We start from the raw sequence: 7,399 nt of genomic DNA on the forward strand, positions 1-7,399 counted from the left end.
CCTCTCTCTCTTTTTTTTTTCCTTCTCTGCACATGGATGAACAGTGAGATCCTGAATACTCCCTTGCTGAACTCAGGCGATGGCAGCGCTCTCCCTGGACATATGGGGTGGGGTGGGGGGGGGAAGTGAGACAGATGTACAGGAGGAGCCTTCAGAACTCAAGGGTCACACCTAAGTCCTCTATTTCCCCGCTGCCTGCAGCCCCAGTTGGAGGGTGCAGTTGAAGGTTGAATGGAGGGTGGCTGGGTTGACAGTATTTCTCTAATGGCTCACCCACAATCGGCGCTTCAGGTGTTTTGTTTTGGTTTTTTTTCTGTCTCAAAATGCCACTTTTAACATAAGGAGGGCCCTTTAGAATTTTCCAGATGGTAGATGTGATTTTTTTTTAACCTTATGATTTTCCTCACCAGCCTTCCAAAGTGAAATAAGATGTTACCCAAAAAACCGTAAGGTGTGTTGAAAAGCCAAAGGACCTTTCTCAAGGATTTTAAATGAACATGCCCACCACATAAAAGGAGGGAGGGGGGTACTCTTTTGACAAATGCTGCAAATGGTGAGAGCACAGATAGGTACTCTGATTATAGGCTTACAATTCTAGCAACCTTTCAGGAGATTCAGCCATGGACCTAAGTTGCATTTACTTAAAGAGTAAATGCATGAGAAATAATCACTCGTCAGTATGCCTTCAGAAGTCTTGAAAGAAAGCAGGCAGCGTTCACAAAAGTACTGGACAAGATCTTTTCTTAAGACACAGAAAGAGCCCTGCAAGTCAAGCACTTTTCCTGCATGTGTCTTGGGGGAGGGGGAAAATGGGCAAAATATGAGAAAGAAGAGCTCCCATTTGTGATGGCGAGCAGGAGAAGGAACAACCTGAATTTATAATATTAATGGAAAGCCCCTCCGCAGTAGATATTAGGCAAGTTATCCCACCAACAAATACATAAGACACACAAGAACGACTTTAAATAAACAAGTAGAATTGATTCGTAAATCATACTTCTGCATTCAGGAGCAGCGGATGTCAATCAAACCCGGGTGACATTTGCTTGTCAATACGGGGATGATGGCTGGGAAGACGGTGACTTATTACATCGGGGCGAGAATTGAAATTAGAAGCAGAAACAAGTAAGATTGCACAACCAACAAACAATAGCATCCCGGGTGCCCATCAGGGGCCTGTGATCTGGTCTGTGGGTACCACAGCATGGATGGACATCCTCTCCTCTCTGCTTTCTGCCTACCCCCATCCCACCCCACCAGTTCAGTTCTTTCTCTCCTCCTCCTCTATTTCAGAACAAAATAAGGTCAAATGGGAGGAGGCAGAAGGAAACAAAGATTCATTGATTCTTCTAAGAGAAATGTCAGTGGCTCGTTCTGGGAGAATCAACATTAAGGCATTGGGCAGTGGGGGGGATTCTAGCCCAGGTCTCCCTACTCCCCAGGATCACGCCTTCTGGCTGCTGACATGGCCCCTCCTCCTGCTAGTGGGACTCAGTCCTTCTCACTTCTCAAACCTTTCACTTTTATTTGAAGGGGTTGGTTTTATAAACATCTGTCTTTACATGGGACATAGTTACATATACATTTCACACTGTTTTTGTTCACATGAGCTGCCTTATTTTTTCATATGTTTAAGCAACAAACACAAAGTTCTCTCCAGGCAACAGTATCTATTTTCCTAACATCTCTTCTGGGTTGCTTCTCAGAGTTACCTTTCTTTGTGGGGGTCGGGGGGAGCAAGGGACAAAATGTGTCAGCAGTAGCAGGTAATGTATTAATGAAATACGTTCTCCCCTGATACACCAAACTATCAGATGTCATCCGAGTTCTTCATTGTGAAGAAGAGTAGGGGAATAAAAGCAAAGTTTGTTTTTTTTTTTTTAAAGGGAGAATTGTATAAATAAATTCTCATCAAAAACCTGAAGATTTTGGGTTTGGTCAAAAAGTTTGTGTGGGTTTTTCTGTAACACCTTATGGACTGGAACGAACTTTTTGGCCAACCCAATACATGGATGAGTATTCATCCCATAGAGGAACTTATTAAGGATGAAACAGAAGAGTTGAAAGGGACCCTGGAAAGCTATTTCTACTTGCTCACTTGGCAGATGGTGAGACTGACCCACAGACATCCACCCTGTGTTTGCTGGTACACTTTCCTCTGCATGGTAGTATGGATACATTCTGGCCCAGCCCAAGACCTGCAGTACTGTTCCTAGTAATTCAGGCTTTCCTCCTACTTTCTCTAATGCCAAGGCAGAGCTTGATTTTTGCAAATGAGGGCTTTAATATCTCAAAATTCTGCTGAGATGTGGACTGGTGCTCAATTGTCATGTCATCCTTCATAAGAAGTACACCTTTTCTGAGTTCACACGGCTGACCCTAGTCTTTCCCTTGAATGCATATACCTGGGCAGTGCATGGACATTTGCTTTTTAATGAAGGAAGTTTAAATGCTCCTTCTCTTTCCTTTCCTTTATAAATCATATATCAATACTTCAATTCAGTTCAGTTCAGTTGCTCAGTTGTGTCCGACTCTTTGCGACCCCATGAATCACAGCACGCCAGGCCTCCCTGTCCATCACTAACTCCCGGAGTTCACCCAGACTCACATCCATCGAGTCAGTGATGCCTCAAGATTTTCAGGGACACCTGTGTGGTAGATGAACTCAGGGCTGATTTCTGCCACTTACCACTGCTTGAATTTTTCAGAAGGTTCTCTGGAAAGTTATTCACGCTTCAGCCCTTATTCTGACAGTTTGAATAAACCATCTGATATGGCATATTACTCATCATCTTTATATGTTTATAATAATAGAAAATGTGTCAATTGAAAAAAAATATTTGCTTATTTTCAGTCCTCATCAGAGAATCAAGTTGTATCTCATAATCGATACTAGTTTTGGAAGCAGGCCCTAGAATCTCATTTTCACAGGACTTCCCAGTCATTTCTCAAGAACACACTAGGCTCCATCTTCCCATTCCTTCTGCACCTGGGCTTTTGGAGCCATTAAATAATAAAGTCAAATGCCTATGATCTGGACTGGTGATAATCCTGTGATTTTCACCTTTCCCACATCATTTCTGTCTTTTTCGCAGAACTGAGCAGATCCTCAACCCACGACTCCCACACGGATGTGTGTGGCCATCCATTAATCTTTATTGAGCACTCATTGCCAGCATAGCCCTGCACCAGGCTCATCTGAGGCAGATAAATATTTAGTCATGAGAATAATTTTCAAATCCAGCAGCACTTCAGCAGAAATAGCATTTCTGTAACAGTGGAAAAAAAATAATGAATTCACAAACCCAAGGGCTAGCTAAAGAAATAGATATTAAAAATGTAAAAATAATAATAATAATAATTGGGGCTGGATCAGCTATTGATCTCTAATTTCTGGGTCTTCATATTGTATTTCAGGACATACACTCCTCTGATTGAAGAATTGGAGGTTTCCAGCCAGATAGAGTCTGCTTCAAGTTATACAGGGAAGCTCTGGAAACAGAAGGGTTTTAACTTGACTCTTATGCTGTGCTCCGTCACTTCAGTCATGTCCCACTCTTTGCAACCCTGTGGACTGTAGCCCATCAGGCTCTTTTGTCCATGGAATTTTCCAGGTAAGAATACTGGAGCAGGCTGCCATTTCTTACTCCAGGGGATCTTCCCAACCCAGGGATCAAACCCATGTCTTCTGCACTGGCAGGCAGATTCTTTACCACTGAGCCACCTGGGAAGCCCAATTTGAATCTTAGCTTCCTCATTTAGTAGCTAGGGAAGTTACTTGTAATCTTCCTGAGGCTTAATTTCCTTTTCTATGAAATACCTAAATCAGGATTGTGGTGAAGATAGAGTTAATGTATCTAATTACAGTGATACTCAATGCCCAGTGAGAAGCCAGTAAATGTCAATTTTTATCTTAGTATTGGATTGGCCAGAAAGTTCATCTGGGTTTTTCTGTTTCATCTTAGGGAAAAACCCAATGAACATTTTGGCCAACCCAATATATTGTAGGTCTACTGAGGAGTGTGTGTATGTCTATGAATTGGATGTAGAATACAAGGCTCTCAAGGGAGTTAAAGCTAAAGAACCAGACTTCAGAAAAACTGTATCCAACGAGCAATGAGTAATATAGACTTAGATAAAATGAGAAGGAATACAGAAGTTGTCCATGAGAGCAGCCTTCTATAATATAAAACAAAGCAAGACAAAACTCAAAACAGGCATCACTTTACTCTTCAAAGGAAGAAAAAAACCTCATAGCAGTTTGAATTCACTGCAGTTTGCCAGGCCAAGTTTTTACATTTAAAACCTAGGACTTGCCAAGGTGGCTCTAGTGGTAAAGAACCTGCCTGCCAGTGCAGGAGACCTAAGGGATGCAGGTTCGATCTCTGGGTCAGGAAGATTCCCTGGAGGAGGGCATGGCAATACATTCCAGTATTCTTGCCTGGAGAATTCCATGGACAGAGGAGCATGGCGGGTTATGGTCTACAGAGTTGCAAAAGAGTCAGGCATGACTGAAGGGACTTAGCCCAGCACAACACAGCAAGGAAGCATCAGAATATGCTTTTTGTCCCCTGGAAAGTTCTCCAAATCTGAAGTAGCAAGTGTATTTAAAAATCACTGAGGTAGTTATTTAGGACCTGATCCTCTGGATGGTGACTCTCAACAATGCAGACAAACTAGAGAGGGCGGCTTTGAACAGACAGCCAAAAGAGCCATCCCTCTGCTGCAGACCTAAATCAGAACCACATGCAGGAGAGGATTTCCAACACTCACCCTCCATAGAAGAGAGTGAGCTGAACAGCTAGCTTGGCAGATCTACTGTCAGAAAATGATCGAATAGCCAGATGGAGATCGTAACTAACACATTATGTAAGACTCTGTTACAATACATGGTTTCAGGTTGGTCTTGAATTCTTGCTCTGTCCGTCCAGAGAAGGATGAAATCTCTATTATGGATATGATATTTTCTACTTGCTTGCCATGGGTCAAATTTTTGGTCCCTATGACTCTACTTAATGTAGAAATGAAGGGAAATATTACAAAGACGGAGATCTAAGAAATTGGCAAGTCCTCCTAAGCTGTGCTCACGATAACTCAGTCAACAAGGTAGATGGATGAATTCAAGAAACTAAAGGCACTTATTTACAAAACAGAAACAGACTTACAGATATTGAAAACAAACTTATGGTTACCAAAAGGGAAACAGGACAGGGGGCATAAATCAGGACCTTGGGATGAACATACACACACCACTATATAAGATAGATAACTAACCAGGACCTACTGTGTAGCACAGAGAACTCTACTCAATATTCTGGGATAACTTACATGAGGAAAGAATTTAGGAAAGAATGAATAGATATATATGTATAACTGAATCACTCTTCTATACACCTGAAACTAACAAAACACTCTAAATCAACTATATGCTAAAATATTTGAAATAAAGAAAGAAACTAAAAGCGGGAACCTTCTAGCAGAAGATGTATCCTAGGGACACAGTTGAGAAGCTGTGCAACAGACAGACGAACTGACAGACAGCAATAAGAACTGGGGTGGTCTTGATGTTTTGTTATAAAAAATCTAAAGCATTAGGCATTCTGAGAAGAGAGGTTACAGAGAGCTCCCAAGGGAACCAGACCCAGGCAAGAGCAGCCAATATTCTAGAAACTAGCTCAGAGTAATTAGGCTGCAGGAGGCATGAGCATCAAGTGAGGTGAACGTGGTCCCACTCCCCACTCCCACTCCTCCCAGAGTAACTGACCTTCAAAAGGGAACAATATGTATGTGCTAGGAAGAACCACTGTGTCCCTTGGGTATTTGTACATCAACAGACACATCAGCTTTTCCCTGATGCAGGCAATCTCCTGGGAATAGTCTTAAACAGTGTAAAAATAGATTTAATTTGAAACCATAATCCCCAAAATAAATTGTGAAGGTAGTTTAGATTTGTAATAAGCTCAAAGGAAGAAAACCCAAAATAAACCTATCAGGGGTAGTAGTATATTCAATACAAGTGGCAGTGTATGCCAATACTTCCCATTGAAAGAACTTGTCACAATTCATAATTCAGTGAATGACTTTATCTTTGTCTCTGGAAAGTGGAGGTCAGTCAAAGTTGATCCTATATAGACCAGGGTTTTGTGATTTTCTTTTTCCTAGATAGTTCAAGACAGAAGTCATCATCCTTCCACTTGTCAGTATCCACAAAGGTTCTCGGGTTTCACTCGGGGCCCTTCTGACACACACCAGCAGGCAGGAAGATTCTGAGTGTGATGTTAATCATTCTGGGTGTTTTAGCCTTTTATTGCTGCTGCCTGGCTGGGACCATTCCAGCAAGCCGGCAACTTCACAGAGGCGGGAACAGAGACAAGACTGTTCATTTTATTACCAATGGCTGGTGTTGTGAATTTGCAGTAAATTTTCATGACAGAAAAATTTTAAATTATTGGCTAACTTAGAAGAATTAACTGAACATGTCTATTATCCAGTACATGTCATCATGTATTTGTACTTGTATATATACATATAATCCCAATTATATATATTAAATATGGCACATATAGTATGTCATCATAACACATATATGTATATTATATATGATCACTATATTGATATGTGTATATCATATATATGATCGCTTTTACATCAGTTCAGTTCAGTCGTTCAGTCATGTCCAACTCTTCGCGACCCCATGGACTGCAGCACACCAGGCCTCACTATCTATCACTAACTCCTGGAGTTTACTCAAACTCATGTCCATTGAGTCGGTGATGCCATCCAACCATTTCATCCTCTGTCATCCCCTTCTCCTCCTGCCTTTAATCTTTCCCACCATCAGGGTCTTTTCAAATTAGTGAGTTCTTCACATCAAGTAGCCAAAGTATTGCAGTTTCAGCTTCACCATCAGTCCTTCCAATGAATATTCAGGACTGACTTCCTTTAGGATGGACTGGTTGGACCTCCTTGCAGTCCAAGGGACTCTCAAGAGTCTTCTCCAACACTACAGTTTAAAAGCATCAATTCTTTGGTACTCAGTTTTCTTTATAGTCCAACTCTCATATCCATACATGACCACTGGAAAAACCATAGCCTTGACTAGATGGACCTTTGTTGGCAAAATAACGTCTCTGCTTTTTAATATGCTTTCTAGGTTGGTCATAACTTTTCTTCTAAGGAGCAAGCATCTTTTAATTTCATGGGTGCAGTCACCATCTGCAGTGATTTTGGAGCCCCCAAAATAAAGTCTGTCACTGTTTCCACTGTTTCCCCATCTATTTGCCATGAAGTGATGGGACCGGATGCCATGATCTTAGTTTTCTGAATGTTGAGTTTTAAGCCAACTTTTTCACTCTCCACTTTCACTTTCATCAAGAAGCTCTTTAGTTCTTCTTCGCTT

Source organism: Bison bison, unplaced genomic scaffold (assembly GCF_000754665.1).
Source record: "Bison bison bison isolate TAMUID 2011002044 unplaced genomic scaffold, Bison_UMD1.0 scf7180017864461, whole genome shotgun sequence".
Classification (NCBI taxonomy): Eukaryota; Metazoa; Chordata; class Mammalia; order Artiodactyla; family Bovidae; genus Bison; species Bison bison.